The sequence below is a fragment of the Amblyraja radiata genome, chromosome 43 (genome assembly GCF_010909765.2).
Source record: "Amblyraja radiata isolate CabotCenter1 chromosome 43, sAmbRad1.1.pri, whole genome shotgun sequence".
NCBI classification, from domain to species: domain Eukaryota; kingdom Metazoa; phylum Chordata; class Chondrichthyes; order Rajiformes; family Rajidae; genus Amblyraja; species Amblyraja radiata.
The window spans coordinates 639,711-661,203 of NC_045998.1; the positions used below are offsets into that span (position 1 = coordinate 639,711).

The 21,493-nt window shown below is 43.3% G+C and overlaps 1 protein-coding gene across 1 annotated transcript in view; it reads left to right on the forward strand.

Moving 5' to 3' along the window:
• The first annotated feature begins 821 nt into the window (after positions 1–821).
• Positions 822–21,493, forward strand: part of LOC116967992 (zinc finger protein 135-like) — a 36,265-nt gene continuing 15,593 nt past the window's right edge. The window contains exons 1-2 of the mRNA XM_033014627.1: positions 822–831; positions 9,328–9,332. The gene's annotated coding sequence lies outside the window, so the exon portion shown is untranslated. The remainder of the gene's footprint in view (positions 832–9,327; positions 9,333–21,493) is intronic.

The following is a 21,493-nucleotide window of genomic DNA, read 5'->3' on the forward strand; positions in this document are numbered from 1 at the left end:
ACTATCAGCAACTCATTGCCTTTTGCTATAGGGTCCCCAGCACCAGTGTGTGCAGTACATTTAATAATGACCAGCTGTTCTGGTAGCATCAATGCGTTAAACAAATTACGCACAGAAAGGCATTCCCGTGCTCCCAATCCTGGGGAGCTTTGTAAGGTCAGAACTTCAAGGTATAGGGATGTTACTGACGGAAATGTCCCAGGTAAAGATGCCATTGCTACTGGTAGGGCATAGGGAGGTGGACATCTCCCAAGATTATCTAACTCCTCATCTTCATTACCAAATAGGGTCGTCGTGCCAGACATGAAGTCTCCTCCAGAGGATTTACCAGTACTGGGTTTATTTTTTACTAACCATCACCTGTTTCTCACCTCCTGTCTGTCTTTTAATTATTTCCTCTTGTTCCTCTGCCCACTGGCATTCTAGTTGCAATACGTTCCATCCTTTCTGAGTGTTATCCTTGTTTCTTAACTCTATCCCCTTCTTACATACAGCATCCATCCAACTTCAAACTCTATACTCTCCTCATGCTTCTTCACTGCGTCTGCGTCCCATGTTTTAATTCCTTTCTTCCATTTCTTTCCTGCCTTCCTTTCCCATATAAATGTCTCTACATTCCATGTTCCCCCTACTGGCCAGGCTTCATCCCCTAACCGTTTGGTCAACTTGTAACTTAACATTCTAAATTTCTTATTATACTTAGGATTCAAATAACACATATGTTAGACTGTTATCCAGAGCATTCCCCATAGAAAGAGAGAGAAAACAGACTTCTTAATTCCGAATCGTTCCAAATATATCAACCAGGCCGACTCGCTACTCGAGACCCCAGTTTCTCAATTTGGCTGACTTTTTAACCATTTAATATACGACCCAAGTGTCTCAACGAAGCAGACCCACTAACCGGGACCCCTGTTTCTCAACCTGGCAGACTTCTTAAAGCTTTAATATACAACACCACATTTCTGAATCCGACGGGGGCCGATAAAGCTCAGTTATCTCCCTTCCAATCCCGGCAACCTCTGCAACCTCTTGCACAGTCAGCTGTTGATGTGGTCCCAGCGAGGCCTGCATAACTACGCCAATGAAAAAGCTACTTTTATAACTACTAAACCAGGTTCGCTTCTTAATAAACAGACACCACACAAACTGTTTGGTAGACCAGTTCAAAACTTTACTTAACATCGGCCGATGGAAGGGAGGGAGAACTCCAGTCAAGTGACCATTACAGACACTTGACCGTCCTCCGTTCACCTCACTGAACAACAGAATTACATTGCCTTAAATAGGGTTTTTTTGTCCCCTTAGCACATTTCAGACATTAGTCATGGTCAGAGGTACAGGAAAAGGTTTCCACAGAATGCATCACATCAAAGGCCTTTTGTTTACATAGTACAAGATAACATTGGCCATTTGGTTTACGACATTTTATCTTCACAGAGATCACCCTAGCTCTTTCGCTGCTTCCTCTCTGTCATTTGGTCCCTCATAAACATTGGCCATTTGGTTTATGGCATCTTACTTCACAGATATGACTAGCTGTTTCTCTCTTCCTTTCTCGCCTCCTCCCCCATAACATTGGCCACTTTGTTTACGGCATCTTACTTCAAAGAGATCTAGCTCTTCTCTGCTTGTCACTTGGGAGACAATGTTATGGTATTTATTATCTCACACACCCGCAACCTAAGGCAAGCCTAATTTGAGACTAAATATAAGCTGTAAGCTAGCCCAGAAGCCAATTTAATATCTTCTTATATTTTAACTAAAATTCAGCGTCATCACGGTCAAACCCCCTTGTATGTCACACCAACTATCATTAACCGGAACAACCTTGACTGTGAAATAAATAAAAGTGGTAGAGAGGTAGTGCATCTCTGTCAAGCCTTGGGCCTGTACATAGTTAATGGTAGGCTCAGAGGGGACTCGCTGGGAAGGTTCACATATTCCTCAGCTCTTGGGTCTAGCGTGGTAGACTACGCAATTACTGACATAGACCCCTGCATTATCAGTGCATTCACTGTTAGGCAGCAGTCCCCTCTTTCAAACCATAGTCAAATCAAAGTGTACCTAAAATTTATTGTTTAAGCTAAAGACATTAAACAAAAGGAACCCAGTAAGCTGTATAAACTAAATCAGACTTACAAATGGGCTTCAGATAGTGGAGATAAATTCATCATGGCCCTGAGCTCACCTGATCTCACAAACAAAATACTGAATTTCAAGACAAACCCATATGAGACTACTAGAGATGGTATAAACATGGCTATAAATGACATTAATGTGATCTTCCACAAGGCAGCCATCAAAGCTGACCTTGTGAAACAGAAGAGAAAAATTGTCAAAAATCACAACCATGAAAAATGGTTCGACCATGAGTGTAAAAGTGTCAGAAAAGATCTGAGGAAAATATCGAACCAAGAACACCGTCAATCAAACAATCCAGACTTACGTATTAGATATATTGAAACTCTTAAAAGGTATAAACACACGATTAGGAACAAAAGACAAAATTACACTCATAAAAGAGTTGAAGAAATTGAATATTCCATAAATCAAAACCAATTTTGGGACATGTGGAATAGCCTGAGCACAGCAAAACTACAAACACTACCAATTCAAGATGGTGATATCTGGAGTGCACATTTCAAAAATCTATATAAAGACATCTCAATAAATAAAATAAACTTAAATTATTCTCATATCAAAGGAAAACTCCAAATATTAGAAACAGTAATTAAAGATTATCAAAACCCTCTTGATTTCCCAATTACTTTGGAAGAATGACCATAAAAATACAATTTCTTCACTCAAAGAAAGCCTGTGGTCCAGACAGCATTAAAAATGAAATGCTCAAGTACAGCACATAGTGCTTAGGCTGTTCAACATCATACCATGTTCAGGTTATTTCGCTGATATAACCATATAACCATATAACAATTACAGCACGGAAACAGGCCATCTCGGCCCTACAAGTCCGCGCCGAACAATTTTTTTCCGTTAGTCCCACCTGCCTGCACTCATACCATAACCCTCCATTCCCTTCTCATCCATATGCCTATCCAATTTATTCTTAAATGATACCAACGAACCTGCCGCCACCACTTCCACTGGAAGCTCATTCCACACCGCTACCACTCTCTGAGTAAAGAAGTTCCCCCTGTTTGGTGTCAAGGGCTTATTTCACCCATTTATAAGTGTGGAAACAAATTAGACCCAAATAATTATCGTGGCATCTGTGTCAGTAGCTGCCAAGGGAAGTTATTCTTCACTATCATAAATAACAGAATGCAGAATGCTCCAAATCCAGCACCGCCGGACGCCCGCAGCCCCAGCTCCGCGATGTTGGGAGTCGGCGGCCACAGCGCTCCAGAGCTTACCGCACGGCGACCCGGTATGGCATTGCCCGCTCCCGGCTGGTATCCCAGCGCTGTGGCCGCCGACTCCCAACATCGCGGAACTGGGGCTGCGGGCGTCCGGCCGCGTGCGGCTCTGGATTTGGAGCGCCGCGCAGCCAGGGGTAGAGTTCGCCGTGGTCGGAGCTCCAACCGGCGCCGCCCGCGGCCGGACGCCCGCAGCCCCAGCTCCGCGATGTTGGGAGTCGGCGGCCACAGCGCTCCAGAGCTTACTGCACGGCGACCCGGTAAGGCATTGCCCGCTCCCCGCCTCTCCGACCGGGTAGGGGACTAAGAATTAAAGTTTCCCCCTTCACCCTCCCCCAACCACATAAAATCCCTCCAAACTAACTGACTAACATTTAAGCAATGATTTACAATGATTACCCGGTCTCTGGGGAGGAGGCAGCCGCTCCAGACTTTTCAAGCCGCCCGCGCTACCTACCTAATCTACGCTAAAAATCTTCCATTCCTGAAATCTGAACAATTCCGAAATCCGAGAAGTGTCTGGTCCCAAGGCTTTCGGATAAAAGGTTGTGTTCCTGTAATTGGAAAGTGCCATGGTTTACAAGGGAAATTGGACACTTGGTTCGGAAAAAGAGAGATCTACAATAACTATAGGCAGCATGGAGTAAATGAGGTGCTTGAGGAGTATAAAGAATGTAAAAAGAATCTTAAGAAAGAAATTAGAAAAGCTAAAAGAAGATATGAGGTTGCTTTGGCAAGTAAGGTGAAAGTAAATCCAAAGGGTTTCTACAGCTATATTAATAGCAAAAGGATAACGAGGGATAAAATTGGTCCATTAGAGAGTCAGTGGAGAGTCAAAAGAGATGGGGGAGATATTGAACAATTTCTTTTCTTCGGTGTTCACCAAGGAGAAGGATACTGCATTATATGAGGTAAGGGAAATAAATCATCATCATCATCCTTTATTGTCATCATGCAAAGCAACAAATTGTACAATGCAAAATGAGAAGACGTTTCTCATCGAGCATCGCACATTAAAAACTTAAGCATTTCACACATAAATAAAAACAATCCAGTTCCTGATAAAAACAGTACGAATAGTTTAAAAAAAAAGTGCAGGTAAAAAAGCAACATTAAAATACAATTTTAAAAAGTCATAAAATGTCCAGGGCAGCTGATTTAAGTGACCTGAGCCAGTGCCAGAGTTATTACTCAGTGCCAGTTATTAAATTGTCAGTGCAAAAGCAGCAGAATCAATATAATAAATCAAATCAAATATAATCAAATAAGTAGAGTAGCTATGGAAACTATGAGATTCAAAGAAGAAGTACTGACACTTTTGAAAAATATAAAAGTGGATAAGTCTCCAGGTTCTGACAGGATATTCCCTGGGACATTGAGGGAAGTTAGTGTAGAAATAGCAGGGGCTATGACAGAAATATTTCAAATGTCATTAGAAACGGGAATGGTGCCGGAGGATTGGCGTACTGCGCATGTTGTTCCATTGTTTAGAAACAGATCATGAATCATAATTTGGATACAACAAGCCTAAAAAAACCCCAAGATGCATCTTGACCAAGTTTATTAACACATCAGTACAGTAAATGGGCCTAATTGATAGAGAGAACTTCACCCTTTAGAAAGGGACTACACACACTATTCAGTACCTCATCAGTCTACTCCAGGATTGACTACTTTTTAATGAATATATGGGTGAAAGTCACAGGATCACAGAGTGTAAAATCGGGGTGGCAAATGTATCTGATCACAGTGCGATCAGCTTGAGAGTACACCTGAATAGTAGAAAAATAAATACTGTTTGGAGACTCAATGTGGGTATTTTGAATAATAAGGCAAATGTGGAACAAATAAGGGAAGAGATAAAAAGGTACATAGAAGAGAATGATAACGGGGATGTGGATCCTGTAATACTGCAGAATGCTATGAAGGCAGTTATACGTGGAAAGCTGATCGCCCTGACATCATCACAAAAAAAGGCCCGGCTAGCTACGTATGAACATAAAGTTGAAAAACTGAAAAAATTGGAGAAAAATGTAAAGACATACAGGATCAGTTGGTACTAAAACAGATTAAGGAAATGTGGGGGGGGGGGGAGGGGGAAATAGATGAGATCCTCAGGGGAGATATGGAAAAAAGGGCAAGATTTGTAAAGCAGACCTATTATGAAGCAGATCCAAAAGCAACTAGACTCCTGGCCAGACGCCTGCGTAAACAGCAGGCCTCTAATACAATTCATAAAATAAGAGATCCTAAAACCAATCAATTATCACATGAGCCAGATGAGATAGAAAGAATATTTGAAGAAAACTGTAAGAGACTCTATTGTAAGCCACCATCAGCTGACGAAAGGACAATGAGTTTTCTTAACTCACTTGATCTGCCATCCATTGGTGAGACACAAAATAATACCATTACGTCACAATTTACGGTTAAGGATCTGGAAGCTGCAATCAGTAGACTTAAGGCTAGTAAATCACCAGGTAGCGATGGGTTTACTAGAATGTTGCCTGGGTTTCAACAACTAAGTTACAGAGATAGGTTGAATAAGTTAGGTCTTTATTCTCTGGAGCGCAGAAGGTTAAGGGGGGACTTGATAGAGGTCTTTAAAATGATGAGAGGGATAGACAGAGTTGATGTGATCAAGCTTTTCCCTTTGAGAATAGGGAAGATTCAAACAAGAGGACATGACTTCAGAATTAAGGGACAGAAGTTTAGGGGTAACATGAGGGGGAACTTCTTTACTCAGAGAGTGGTAGCGGTGTGGAATGAGCTTCCAGTGGAAGTGGTGGCGGCAGGTTCGTTGGTATCATTTAAAAATAAATTGGATAGGCATATGGATGAGAAGGGAATGGAGGGTTATGGTATGAGTGCAGGCAGGTGGGACTAAGGGAAAAATGTTGTTCGGCACGGACTTGTAGGGCCGAGATGGCCTGTTTCCGTGCTGTAATTGTTATATGGTTATATGGTTTCCACCAGAATGGTACAAGGCCTTTAAGAAAGAGCTAACACCTCTGCTCCTGTCTTGCTTTAACTGGGCCCTTAAAGAGGGCAGGGCTCCCCCATCATGGAAGGAAGCAATTATTACCATTTTACCCAAGGAAGGCAAAGACAAAGAGCAATGAAAAATTTCAGGCCAATCTCAATTTTAAATGTAGACTACAAACTATTTACCTCAATCATTTGCAAAAGACTTGAGACTTTTGTACCAGATCTGATTAATGAAGACCAAACTGGATTTATTCGGGGGCGTCAAACACAGGATAATATTAGAAGAACCCTCCACATTGTAGATGATGCTCAAAAAAAGGATACAAATATGGTCCTGGTCAGTTTAGATGCAGAAAAAGCCTTTGATAGTGTTAGTTGGGTATTTTTATATGAAGTACTGCGGAGATTTGGTTTCAATGAAGGTGCAATTTGGTGTATTAAAACAATATATCAGGAGCCTACAGCTAGGATCAAGGTAAATGGAAACATATCAAAAAGGATCCATTTAGAGAGGGGCACAAGGCAAGGATGCTGTCTTTCTCCTACTCTCTTCGTTTTGTATATTGAACCCTTAGCACAAGCAATAAGGCAGAGAGAACTGCAGGGGGTCAAAATAGGGGGGAAAGAACATATAATTGGTCTTTTCGCTGATGATATCATTATTTTTCTTGAACGACCAGATAGATGTCTCCCAAATCTAATGAACCTATTTGAAACATGGATACTACTCAGGGTATAAACTGAATATAACAAAAACACAAATTCTTTAATTCAATTATTCTCTATCCCAACAAATCAGAGATGCATATAATCTGAAATGGAATTCTAAAACGATGCAGTATATTGGTGTAACTATAACCAAGACACTTTCCAACTTGTTTGAAACTAATTATAACAAAATTGAAGAAAACATCAAAAAGGATGTTGAATTGAATTGAATGCCTTTATTGTCATTCAGACCTTACGGTCTGAACGAAATTTCGTGCCTGCAGTCATACATACAATCATACAATAATAACAACAATAAACACAAATTAACACCACCACAGTGAGTCCTCCAAGCACCTCACTGTGGTGGAGGCAAAAATCTTAGGGCTGCAGTCTCTTCCCTCTTCTCCCTCTGCGCTGAGGCGATACCCCACCGGGCGATGGTAAATCAGTCCCGCGGCTCACTGAACCCCGCAACGGGCTGGCTCAAACACCCGCCCGGGGTGGTCGAAGCTGCCGCCCTCCAGTCCAGCGGACGCAGCCACTGGCCCGCAGCTGAACCCCAGACTCAGGTCACCGCCGCCAGAACGCCGTCCCAGCCACCGGAGCACCGTTCCAGCCCCGAGCCGGATCGCCCTCACGTGAGTGCCGTTCCTCCCTCGGGCTGGGCCACTCCGACGGGAGTGCCGTTCCACCCTCGGGCTGGGCCACTCCGACGGGAGTGCCGTTCCTCCCTTGGGCTGGGCCGCTCCGACGGGAGTACCACAGTCCCTCATGGGAGAGTCTCGGCCCCTCGCCAGGCCGTCCTCACGGGAGCGCAGTTCCAGCCCCGAGCTGGGCCGCCCTCACGGGAGCGAACCCAGGGCGAGCCCTGACAGGCTGCCTCCGGAGTCCCGAGGTTCGCCATTAGGCCTCAGCGCAGACAGAGACAGAGAGGGGGGATACGACGAAAAAGTCGTATTCCCCCCAAGGGAGAGACAGCAAACCCCGTTTCAACCCCCCACTCCCTCCCCCCCCCCACATAAACACAACCTAAAAACCAAAAACACAACTAGACAAAACGAAAAAAAACAACACAAAAAAGTAAAAACAAACGGACTGCAAGCGAGCTGCAGCCGTTCCCAGTGCCGCCACTTCCGGTTGACCCCTCTTTCCCCTCCCTCTCCTCTCCCTCTGTCTCTCCTCTAACCCCCTGTCTCCCCCCTCTCACTCTCATAGAAACATAAAGAATAGGTGCAGGAGTAGGCCATTCTGCCCTTCGAGCTTGCACCGCCATTCAATATGATCATGGCTGATCATCCAACTCAGTATCCTGTACCTGCCTTCTCTCCATATCCCCTGATCCCTTTAGCCACAAGGGCCACAACTAACTCCCTCTTAAATATACCCAATGAACTGGCCTCCACTATCTTCTGTGGCAGAGAATTTCACAGATTCACCACTCTGTGTGAAAAATGTTTTTCTCATCTCGGTCCTGAAAGACTTCTCCCTTATCCTTAAACTGTGACCCCTTTTTCTGGACTTCCCCAACATCGGGAACAATCTTCCTGCATCTAGTCTGTCCAAACCCTTAAGAATTTTGTAAGTTTCTATAAGATCCCCCCTCAATCTTCTAAATTCTAGCGAGTACAAGCCAACTCTATCCAGTCTTTCATCATATGAAAGTCCTGCCATCCCAGGAATCAGTCTGGTGAACCTTCTCTGTACTCCCTCTATGGCAAGAATGTATTTCCTCAGATTAGGAGACCAAAACTGTACGCAATACTCCAGGTGTGGCCTCACCAAGACCCTGTACAACTGCAGTAGAACCTCCCTGCTTTTATACTCAAATCCTTTTGCTATGAATGCTAACATACCATTTGCTTTCTTCACTGCCTGCTTGCCTACTTTCAATGACCGGTGTGCCATGACATCCAGGTCTCGTTGCATCTCTCCTTTTCCTAATCGACCACCATTCAGATAATAGTCTACTTTCCTGTTTTTGCCACCAAAGTGGATAACCTCACATTTATCCACATTATACTGCATCTGCCATGCATTTTCCCACTCACCCAACCTATCCAATTCACCTTGCAGCCTCCTAGCATCCTCCTCACAGCTAACACTGCCGCCCAGCTTCGTGTCATCCGCAAACTTGGAGATGTTGCATTCAATTCCCTCATCCAGATCATTAATATATATTGTAAATAGCTGGGGTCCCAGCACTGAGCCTTGCAGTACCCCACTAGTCACTGCCAGCCATTCTGAAAAGGACCCGTTTACTCCTACTCTTTGCTTCCTGTCTGCCAACCAGTTCTCTATCCACATCAATACTGAACCCCCAATACCTTGTGCTTTAAGTTTGCATACTAATCTCTTATATGGGACCTTGTTGAAAGCCTTCTGAAAGTCCAGATATAACACATCTACTGGAACTCCCGTATCCACTCTACTAGTTTCATCCTCGAAAAATTCTATAAGATTCGTCAGACATGATTTACCTTTCATAAATCCATGCCGACTTTGTCCAATGATTTCACCACTTTCCAAATGTGCTGCTATCCCATCTTAAATAACTGACTCTAGCATTTTCCCCACTACCGATGTTAGACTAACTGGTCTGTAATTCCCCGTTTTCTCTCTCCCTCCCTTTTTCACTTAATACCACTTCCCGGCTAAACTGGATTTTACTCAGTTCCTCCATCTCATTTGACACCCGGTTCCCTGATATTTCCGGTAGATTATTTACGTCTTCCTTAGTGAAGACAGAACCAAAGTAGTTATTCAATTGGTCTGCCATGTCCTTGTTCCCCATGATCAATTCACCTGTTTCTGACTGCAAGGGACCTACATTTGTTTTAACTAATTTTTTTCTCTTCACATATCTATAAAAACTTTTGCAGTCAGTTTTTATGTTCCATGCCAGTTTTCTTTCATAATCTATTTTCCCTATCCTAATTAAGCCCTTTGTCCTCCTCTGCTGGACTGAATTTCTTCCAGTCCTCTGGTAGGCTGCTTTTTCTGGCTAATTTGTATGCTTCATCTTTTGTTTTGATGCTATCCCGGATTTCCCTTGTTATCCACGGATGCACTACCTTCCCTGAATTATTCTTTTGCCAAACTGGGATGAACAATTGTTGTAGTTCATCCATGCAGTCTTTAAATGCCTTCCATTGCATATCCACGATCAACCCTTTAAGAATCAATTGCCAGTTCACGTCTCATACCCTCAAAGTTACCTTTCTTTAAGTTCAGAACCCTTGTTTCTGAATTAACAATGTCACTCTCCATCCTAATGAAGAACTCAATCATATTATGATCACTCTTGTCCAAGGGGCCACGCACAACAAGACTGTTAACTCAGCCTTCCTCATTACGCAATACCCAGTCTAGAATTGCCTGCTCTCTCATTGGTCCCTTTACATGTTGGTTTAGAAAACTGTCCCGCTTACATTCCAAGAAATCCTCTTCCTCAGCACCCCTGCCAATTTGATTCACCCAATCTATATGTAGATTGAAGTCACCCATTATAACTGTTATGTAGATTGAAGGCACCCATTATAACGGTTAAAAGGGGTTCTAAGTGTAAACCTAGCAATTATAGACCTGTTAGTTTGACGTCAGTGGTGGGCAAATTAATGGACAGGATACTTAGAGATAATATATAAAAGCATCTGGATAAACAGGGTCTGATTAGGAACAGTCAACATGGATTTGTGCCTGGAAGGTCATGTTTGACTAATCTTAAATTTTTTGAAGAGGTTACTAGGGAAATTGATGAGGGTAAAGCGGTGGATGTTTTCTACATAGACTTCAGTAAGGCCTTTGACAGGGTTCCACATGGAAGGTTGGTTAAGAAGGTTCAATTGTTAATGGTGGAGTAGCAAGATAGATTCAACAGTGGCAGAATGGGAGATGCCAGAGGGTAATGGCTGTTTGTCAGGTTGGAAGCCGGTGACTAGTGGGGTGCCTCAGGGATCTGTGTTGGGTCCACTGTTGTTTGTCATATACATCAATGATCTGGATGATGGTGTGGTAAATTGGATTAGTAAGTATGCAGATTATACTAAGATAGGTGGTGTTGTGGATAATGAAGTCGATTTTCAAAGTCTACAGAGAGATTTAGGCCATTTGGAAGAGTGGGCTGAAAGATGGCAGATGGAGTTTAATGCTGATAAGTGTGAGGTGCTACATCTTGGCAGGACAAATCAAAATAGGATGTACATGATAAATGGTAGTGAATTGAGGAATGCAGTTGAACAGAGGGATCTAGGAATAGCTGTGCATAGATCCCTGAAGGTGGAATCTCATGTAGATTGGGTGGTAAAGAAAGCTTTTGGTGTGCTGTCCTTTATAAATCAAAGCTTTGAGTATAGAATTTGGAAAGTAATGTTAAAATTGTACAAGGCATTGGTGAGGCCAATTCTGGAGTATGGTGTGCATTTTTGGTCGCCAAATTATAGGAAGGATGTCAACAAAATAGAGAGAGTACAGAGGAGATTTACTAGAATGTTGCCTGGGTTTCAGCAACTAAGTTACAGAGAAAGGTTGAACAAGTTAGGTCTTTATTCTTTGGATCACAGAAGGTTATGGGGGGACTTGATAGAGGTATTTAAAATGATGAGAGGGATAGACAGAGTTGATGTGGATAAGCTTTTCCATTGAGAGTAGGGAAGATTCAAACAAGAGGACATGATTTGAGAATTAAGAGACAGAAGTTTAGGGGTAACATGAGGGGAACTTCTTTACTCAGAGAGTGGTAGCTGTGCGGAATGAGCTTCCAGTGGACGTGGTAGAGGCAGGTTCGATTTTATCATTTCAAAATAAATTGGATAGGTGTATGGACGGGAAAGGAATGGAGGGTTATGGTCTGAGTGCAGGTAGATGGGACTAGGTGAGAATAATTGTTCGGCAGGGACTGGAAGGGCCGAGATAGCCTGTTTCCGTAATTGTTAGATTAGATTAGATTAGATTAGATCCTTTATTTGTCATTGAGACCTTTCGGTCTCAACGAAATTTTGTTGCCTTCAGTCATACATATAATGATAAACAACAAAACACACAATAAATACAAATTAACATCCACCACAGTGAGTTCACCAGGCACCTCCTCACTGTGAAGGAGGCAAAAGTCTTAAAGTCACTGTCTCTTCCCCTCCTTATTCTCCCTCTGCGCTGAGGCGATCCAGGCCTCCGATGTTGTTACCCCACCGGGCGATGGTAAGTCAGTCCCGCGGCTCAACCGAGCTCTGTGAACGGGCCGGTTCAAGCTCCGTGGCCCGGGGTGGGCGAAGCTGCCGCCCTCCAGTCGAGCGGACGCAGCTGTTGCCGCGGGAGCTCCGTAAAAACAGGTCACCCGTCTGTGACCTGCGAGCTCCCGACAATGTTGTCCACTGGCCCGCGGCCGAGCCCCGGATTCAGGTCGCCGCCGCCGGTATGCCGCCTCAGTCACCGGAGCACCTCCTCAGCCCCGAGTCGTGCCGCAGCCACCGGAGCACCGCCTCATCCCCGAGTTATATGGTTATATGACTGCAGCAACAGTTGGACCTACTTGATGAGTACTGCCAAAATTGGACCCTGGCAGTAAATCAACATCATGATTTTTCAGAAAAGACCCAGATGTCAGGAAGATAAATACCAATTTACTCTCAATGGTATAATTATCAAACATACTATGAGCTATACTTACCTTAGTCTAACTGTTGCAGCTTCAGTGAGTTTCAATATGGCAGTGAATGCATTAAAAGAGAAAGCTGGAAGAGCTCTGTATGCAATAAAAAGAAGTTTCTACAACTTCCAAATTCCAATCAAAATCTGGCTTAAAATATTTGACAGTGTAATCCAGCCTATTGCGCTTTATGGTAGTGAAGAATGGGGTCCGCTCAGTCACCATTGTTATATTAAATGGGAAAACATACAACAGAGGAATGCGGAATTTTGTCGGAACATTCTCCGTATCCAAAGAAACACCAACAAACGCATGTAAGGCAGAATTAGGCAGATAGCCACTGATAATAAATATCCAGAAATGAGTACTACATTTTTGGAATCAACTTAAATCTAGCCCCCCAGATGCCCTCCAGTTTAAAGCCCTTCAAACACAAGAGGGGGACCCAGAAAAGAGTTCCCTGTGTCAGTTGGTACTGAGACTAACTACCCCTATTCAGTTAAACCCTATCCAGTTAAACCCTGACCAGTCTCAGATCAATACTGATCCCCAATCACCAGTTAGAGTGAACCAAATTATCAAACAATCTAAAGAAACATATTTGGAACATTTGGATAAAGAAACCAAAAGCCAAAGCAGATTAGAATGTTACCGTGCCCTAAAAAGAGATTATAAATTGGCAGACTATCTCTCAACTGTTAGAGACACATAAAGCAAAGACAGACCCTCACCAAATACAGGTTAAGTGACCACTATTTGACAGTTGAAAAAGGAAGACAAGAGATTCTGGCAACCAAGAGCAAATAGAATATGCAGCCACTGTTTGACAGATGAGGTTGAAACAGAGGTGCACTTCCTCCTAAAATGCAAAAAAAATTGACAAGGAAAACATACTTTGACAAACTCAATCTGGCAACCCCTAATTTTAAAGAGCTGGATGATTTTAAAGAACTGGCTGGAGATTTTACAGACATTTTCAACCTCTCGCTTCTGAGGTCTGAGGTTCCCACCTACTTTAAAAGGGCATCAATTATACCAGTGCCCAAGAAGAGTAAGGTGATGTGCCTCGATGACTATCGACCAGTGGCACTAACGTCTGTGGTGATGAAGTGCTTTGAGAGGTTGATCATGGCCCAAATCAACTCGTACCTCGACAAAAACCTGGACCCACTGCATTTTGCTTACCGCCACAACAGATCAACAGTGGATGCGATCTCGCTGGCCCTCCACTCCACTTTGGACCACTTGGACAACAAAAACTCATGTTGGGCTGTTATTCATCGATTACAGTTCGGCATTTAATACAATCATCCCCTCCAAGCTGGTTACCAAACTCGCAGAACTGGGTTTCTGCGCAACCCTTTGCAATTGGATCCTCGAATTCCTCATTCACAGACCACAGTCTGTCCGTATTGGTGGAAATGTGTCAGACTCGATAACAATCAGCATGGGAGCACCTCAAGGCTGTGTGCTCAGCCCCCTGCTGTACTCATTCTATACTCATGACTGCGTAGCTGGTCATAATGCGAACTCCATCATCAAGTTTGCTGACTACACCACTGTTGTGGGATGTATCACTGATGGGGATGTGTCAGAGTATAGAAGAGAGATCGAGCGACGGTCCATATGGTGCCAGCACAATAACCTGTCCCTCAACACCAGCAAAACCAAGGAACTGATTGTGGACTTTGGAAGGAGTAGGAGGGGGACCCACAGCCCCATTTATATCAATGTCGATTGTTGAAAGGGTCAAGATCTTCAAATTCCTGGGTCGTGCATGTCTCTGAAGATCTTTCCTTGTCCGAGAACACTGATGCAATTATTAAGAAAGCACATCAGTGCCTCTACTTCCTAAGAAGACTACGGAGAGTCGGTTTGTCAAGGAGAACTCTCTCTAACCTCTACAGGTGCGCGGGTCAAAGGAGTTGGAGGAATTGAGTGAAATCCAGGTTAGCCGGGAAGTGGTGTTGGGTAAATTGAATGGATTAAAGGCCGATAAATCCCCAGGGCCAGATAGGCTGCATCCCAGAGTACTTAAGGAAGTAGCTCCAGAAATAGTGGATTAATTAGTAATAATCTTTCAAAACTCTTTAGATTCTGGAGTAGTTTCTGAGGATTGGCGGGTAGCAAACGTAACCCCACTTTTTAAGAAGGGAGGGAGAGAGAAAACGGGGAATTACAGGCCAGTTAGTCTAACATCGGTAGTGGGGAAACTGCTAGAGTCAGTTATTAAAGTTAGGATAGCAGCACATTTGGAAAGTGGTGAAATCATTGGACAAAGTCAGCATGGATTTACAAAAGGTAAATCATGTCTGACGAATCTTATAGAATTTTTCGAGGATGTAACTAGTAGCGTGGATAGGGGAGAACCAGTGGATGTGGTGTATCTGGACTTCCAGAAGGCTTTCGACAAGGTCCCACAAAAGAGATTAGTATACAAACTTAAAGCACACGGCATTGGGTGTTCAGTATTGATGTGGGTAGAGAACTGGCTGACAAACAGGAAGCAAAGAGTAGGAGTAAACGGGTCCTTTTCACAATGGCAGGCAGTGACTAGTGGGGTACCGCAAGGCTCAGTGCTGGGACCCCAGCTATTTACAATATATATTAATGATCTGGATGAGGGAATTGAAGGCAATATCTCCAAGTTTGCGGATGACACTAAGCTGGGGGGCAGTGTTAGCTGTGAGGAGGATGCTAGGAGACTGCAAGGTGACTTGGATAGGCTGGGTGAGTGGGCAAATGTTTGGCAGATGCAGTATAATGTGGATAAATGTGAGGTTATCCATTTTGGTGGCAAAAACAGGAAAGCAGACGATTATCTAAATGGTGGCCGACTAGGAAAAGGGGAGATGCAGCGAGATCTGGGTGTCATGGTACACCAGTCATTGAAAGTAGGCATGCAGGTACAGCAGGCAGTGAACAAAGCGAATGGTATGTTAGCTTTCATAGCAAAAGGATTTGAGTATAGGAGCAGGGAGGTTCTACTGCAGTTGTACAGGGTCTTGGTGAGACCACACCTGGAATATTGCATACAGTTTTGGTCTCCAAATCTGAGGAAGGACATTATTGCCATAGAGGGAGTGCAGAGAAGGTTCACCAGACTGATTTCTGGGATGTCAGGACTGTCTTATGAAGAAAGACTGGATAGACTTGGTTTATACTCTCTAGAATTTAGGAGATTGAGAGGGGATCTTATAGAAACTTATAAAATTCTTAAGGGGTTGGACAGGCTAGATGCAGGAAGATTGCTCCCGATGTTGGGGAAGTCCAGGACAAGGGGTCACAGCTTAAGGATAAGGGGGAAATCCTTTAAAACCGAGATGAGAAGAACTTTTTTCACACAGAGAGTGGTGAATCTCTGGAACTCTGCCACAGAGGGTAGTCGAGGCCAGTTCATTGGCTATATTTAAGAGGGAGTTAGATGTGGCCCTTGTGGCTAAGGGGATCAGAGGGTATGGAGAGAAGGCAGGTACGGGATACTGAGTTGTATGATCAGTCATGATCATATTGAATGGCGGTGCAGGCTCGAAGGGCCGAATGGCCTACTCCTGCACATAATTTCTATGTTTCTATGCTGACCGGTTGCATTGTGGCTTGGTTCGGCAACTTGAGCGCCCTGGAGAGGAAGAGACTACAAAAAGTAGTAAACACTGCCCAGTCCATCATCGGATCTGACCTCCCTTCCATTGAGGGGATCTATCGCAGTCGCTGCCTCAAAAAGGCTAACAGTATCATCAAGGACCCGCACCATCCTGGCCACACACTCATCTCCTTGCTACCTGCAGGTAGAAGGTACAGGAGCCTGAAGACTGCAATGACCAGGTTCAGGAATAGCTACTTCCCCACAGCCATCAGGCTATTAAACTTGGCTTGGACAAAACTCTGAACATTAATAGCCCATTATCTGTTATTTGCACTTGATCAGTTTATTTATTCATGTGTGTATATAATTATATAATGGTATATGGACACACTGATCTGTTTGTAGTCAATGCCTACTATGTTCTGTTGTGCTGAAGCAAAGCAATAATTTCATTGTCCTATCTGGGACACATGACAATAAACTCTCTTGAATCTTGAATATATCAAAACTAAGAATAATCCTTGGTAAAGGAAATACGGCACATCTTGGTGCACAATACGTAACAGCATGCCATAACCTGAGAGACGGTGAATGACCAACATGCACACATGCATGCACACACTAATTGACATTAACTGACACTAAGAAATTAATATTCAATTGCCAAACTTGCTATTCTGTTATACTACTTACAGCTGCAAGAACATGTAGCAATCAATAAAGGGCTATATGTCTATTGCGAGTATATGTACAGGGACATATCTATCCATGCACTGTATTTATATTTATGCATTTTAAATATGTATGCTATGTTTTATACTTTGGCAATATAACGATGTATTTTATCATGTCAATAAAGATTTTGAAATTCAAAATTGAGACAGAGAGAGAGAAACAGATAAACTGAGAGAGATGGAGAGAATGAGTCAGAGAGAGGGACAGCAATAGAGAGACAAAGAGAGAGAGAGAGAGAGAGAGACAGGGAGAGAGAGACAGAAAGAGAGAGACAGACAGGGAGAGAAAGTGACAGAGAGAGAGAGAGACAGGCAGAGAGAGACAGAGAGGGAGAGGGACAGAGAGAGACAGAAAGAGAGAGACAGAGATAGAAAGACAGAGACAGACATAGAGAGAGACAGCGAGAAAGAGAGAGAGAGAGTCAGAGAGAGAGAGAGACAGACAGAGAGAAAGAGAGATACAGGCAGAGAGAGAGAAAGAGAGAGGGAGGGGTGTAGAGAGAAAGAGAGAGACAGGCAGACAGAGAGAGAGAGAGACTAACAGAGATAGAGAGACAGAGAGAGAAAGCAAGAAACAGAGAGAGAGACAGAGGGGGACAGATAGAGAGATAGAGACAGTGAGAGAAAGAGAGAGACGGACAGAGAGACAGAGAAAGAGAGAAAAAGAGAGACTGAGGGAGAGAGAGAGAGACAGATAGAGGGACAGATACAGAGAGACAGACAGACAGAGCGAGACAAAGCAAGAGAGAGACAGATTATCAAAACCCTCTTGATTCCCCAATTACCTTGGAAGAACTGACCATAAAAATAAAATCTCTCCACTCAAAGAAAGCCTGTGGTCCAGACAGCATCAAAAATGAAATGCTCAAGTACAGCACTCCGGAGATGCAGGACATAGTGCTTAGGCTGTTCAACATCATACTACGATCAGGTTATTTCCCTGATATTTGGTGCCAAGGGCTTATTTCACCCATTTATAAGAGTGGAAACAAATTACTCAAATAATTATCGTGGCATCTGTGTCAGTAGCTGCCTAGGGAAGTTATTCTGCAGTATCATAAACAACAGAATGCAGGATTTCCTTAACAAACACAACATCAGTAAAAACCAAATCGGCTTCCTCCCAAAACACGGTACCACTGACCACATTTATACCCTCCACGCCCTCATTGGAAAACATGTACACCAAACGAAACATGGGAAAATATTCGCCTGTTTTCTTGACTTTGAGAAAGCTTTTGACTCAATTTGGCATGAAGGGCTCTATTACAAACTCCCCGGCTGTGGTGTAGGAGGAAAGGTATATGACGTTATCAAATCAATGTATCTCAATAATAAATGTGTCGTTAAAATTGGGGACAAACACCCAGAGAAGAGGCGTCCGGCAAGGCTGCAATCTGAGCCAGACACTATTTAATGTATATATCAACGATTTGGCAGTAAAGTTGGACCAGAGCACAGCTCTGTCTTCTGGACGGAGAGGTAAAATCCCTGTTTTATGCGGATGACTTGGTTCTGCTGTCCCCCCACAGAACAGGGACTGCATCAACAGTTGGACCTACTTGATGAGTACTGCCAAAATTGGGCCCTAGCAGTAAATCTTAAGAAAACCAACATCATTATTTTTCAGAAAAGACCCACATGCCAGGAAGATAATTACAAATTTACTCTCAATGGTACTGTTACCGAACACACTATGAGCTATACTTACGTTGGTCTAACTATTTCAACATCAGGGAACTTCAATATGGCAGTGAATGCACTAAAAGAGAAAGCTCGAAGAGCTCTGTATGCAATAAAAAGAAGATTCTACAATATCGAAATCCCAATTAAAATCTGGCTTAAAATATTTGACAGTGCAATCCAGCCTATTGCGCTTTATGGTAGTGAAGTATGGGGTCCGCTCAGTCACCATATTTATAGTAAATGGGAAAAACATACAACGAAGGCCCTGCATGCGGAATTTTGTCGGAACACCCTCCGTATCCAAAGGAAAACACCAACAAACGCATGTAGGGCGGAACTAGGCAGATACCCACTAATAATAAATATCCAGAAAAAAGCACTAAATTTTTGGAATCACCTTAAATCTAGCCCCCCAGATACCCTCCAGTTTAAAGCCCTTCAAACACAAGAGGGGAACCCAGAAAATAGTTCCCTGTGTTAGTTGGTACTGAGACTAGCTACCCCTATTCAGTTAAACCCTATCCAGTTAAACCCTGACCGGCCCCAGATCGGTCCTACTGGCCCCCAATCACCAGTTAGAGTGAACCAAATTATCAAACAATGTAAAGAAACGTACTTGGAACATTGGGATAAAGAAACCAAAAGCCAAAGCAGATTAGAATGTTACCGTTCCCTAAAAAGAGACTATAAATTGGCAGGCTATCTCTCAACTGTTAGAGACATAAAGCAGAGACAGACCCTCACCAAATACAGTTGAAAAAGGAAGACAGAAGAGATTCTGGCAACCAAGAGAAAACAGAATGTGTGGCCACTGTTTGACAGATGAGGTTGAAACAGAGGTGCACTTCCTCCTAAAATGCAATAAGTTTGACAAAACAAGGAAAGCATACTTTGACAAACTCAGTGTGGCAACCCCTGATTTTAAAGAACTAGATGATACATCAAAACTAAAAATAATGCTTGGCGAAGGAAATACGGCACATCTTGGTGCACAATACGTAACAGCATGCCATAACCTGAGAGACGGTGAATGACCAACATGCACATATGTACGCACACACTAATCGACATTAACTAACACTAAGAAATTAATACTGAATTGCTAAACTTGCTATTGTGTTGTACTGCTTACAGCTACAAGAACGTGTAGCAATCAATAAAGGCCTATTGCAAGTTTATGTACAGGGACATATCTATCCATGCACTGTATACTTGTATTTATACTTATGCATTTCAAATATGTATGTCATGTTTTATACATTGGCAATATAACAATGTTTTTTTATCATGCCAATAAAGTTTTAAAATTGAATTGAATTGAGAGACAGGGAGATAGACAGACAGACAGAGAGAGAGAGAGTGACAGAGAAACAGAGAGAGTGACAGAGAGAGAGAGAGAGAGAGAGAGTGACAGAGAAACAGAGACATAGATAGAGAAACAATGACATAGACAGAGAGAGAGGGAGAGACAGACAAAGAGAGAGAGAAAGAGAGAAGAGAGAAGAGAGTACAGAGGAGATTTACTAGAATGTTGCCTGGGTTTCAGCAACTAAGTTACAGAGAAAGGTTGAACAAGTTAGGGCTTTATTCTTTGGAGCGCAGAAGGTTAAGAGGGGACTTGATAGAGGTTTTTAAAATGATGAGAGGGATAGACAGAGTTGACGTGGAAAAGCTTTTCCCACTGAGAGTAGGGAAGATTCAAACAAGGGGACATGACTTGAGAATTAAGGGACTGAAGTTTAGGGGTAACATGAGGGGGAACTTCTTTACTCAGAGAGTGGTAGCTGTGTGGAATGAGCTTCCAGTGAAGGTGGTGGAGGCAGGTTCGTTTTTATCATTTAAAAATAAATTGGATAGTTATATGGATGGGAAAGGAATGGAGGGTTATGGTCTGAGTGCAGGTATATGGGACTAGGGGAGATTATGTGTTCGGCACGGACTAGAGGGGTCGAGATGGCCTGTTTCCGTGCTGTAATTGTTATATGGTTATATGGAGAGACAGGCAGAGAGAGAGAGAAAGAGACAGACCGACAGAGAGAGAGAAAGACAGATAGACAGGGAGAGAGAAAGAGACAGACAGAGAGAGAGAAAGAGGCAGGCAGGCAGACAGAGAGAGAGAGTGAGAGAACAAATTGGACTATGAAGGCATGAGGGGAGCTGGCCAAGGTAGACTGGAAAGGGATACGAGCAGGAATGATGGTGGAACAGCAATGGCAGGAATTTATGTGCATAATCCGGAAGAGACAGGATAATTTCATTCCAAAAATGAAGAAAGATTCTAAGGAGAGTAGGAAGCAACCGTGGCTGACAAGAGAAGTTAGAGATAGAATAAAACTAAAAGAAAAGATGTATAACACAGCAAAGAGTAGCCGGAAGCCAGAGGATTTGGAAACTTTCATAGGACAACAGAAGGAAACAAAACGGGCAATACGGGCTGAAAAGGTGAAGTACGAAGGGAAGCTGGCCAGGAATATAAAGAAGGACAGTAAAAGCTTCTTTAGATATGTTAAGGGAAAAGACAGAGAGAGGGACAGAGAGAGAGAGAGAGAGAGAGAGAGAGAGAGAGAGAGAGAGACAGAGAGAGAGAGAGAGAGAGAGAGAGGGACAGAGAGAGCGAGAGAGAAAGGGACAGAGAGAGCGAGAGAGAAAGGGACAGAGAGATAGAGGGGGACAGAGAGAGATAGAGGGGATAGAGAGAGAGGGGGGGAGCAGAGAGAGAGAGATGGGTGGCAGAGCGATGGAGAGAGAGGGGGGCACAGGGAGA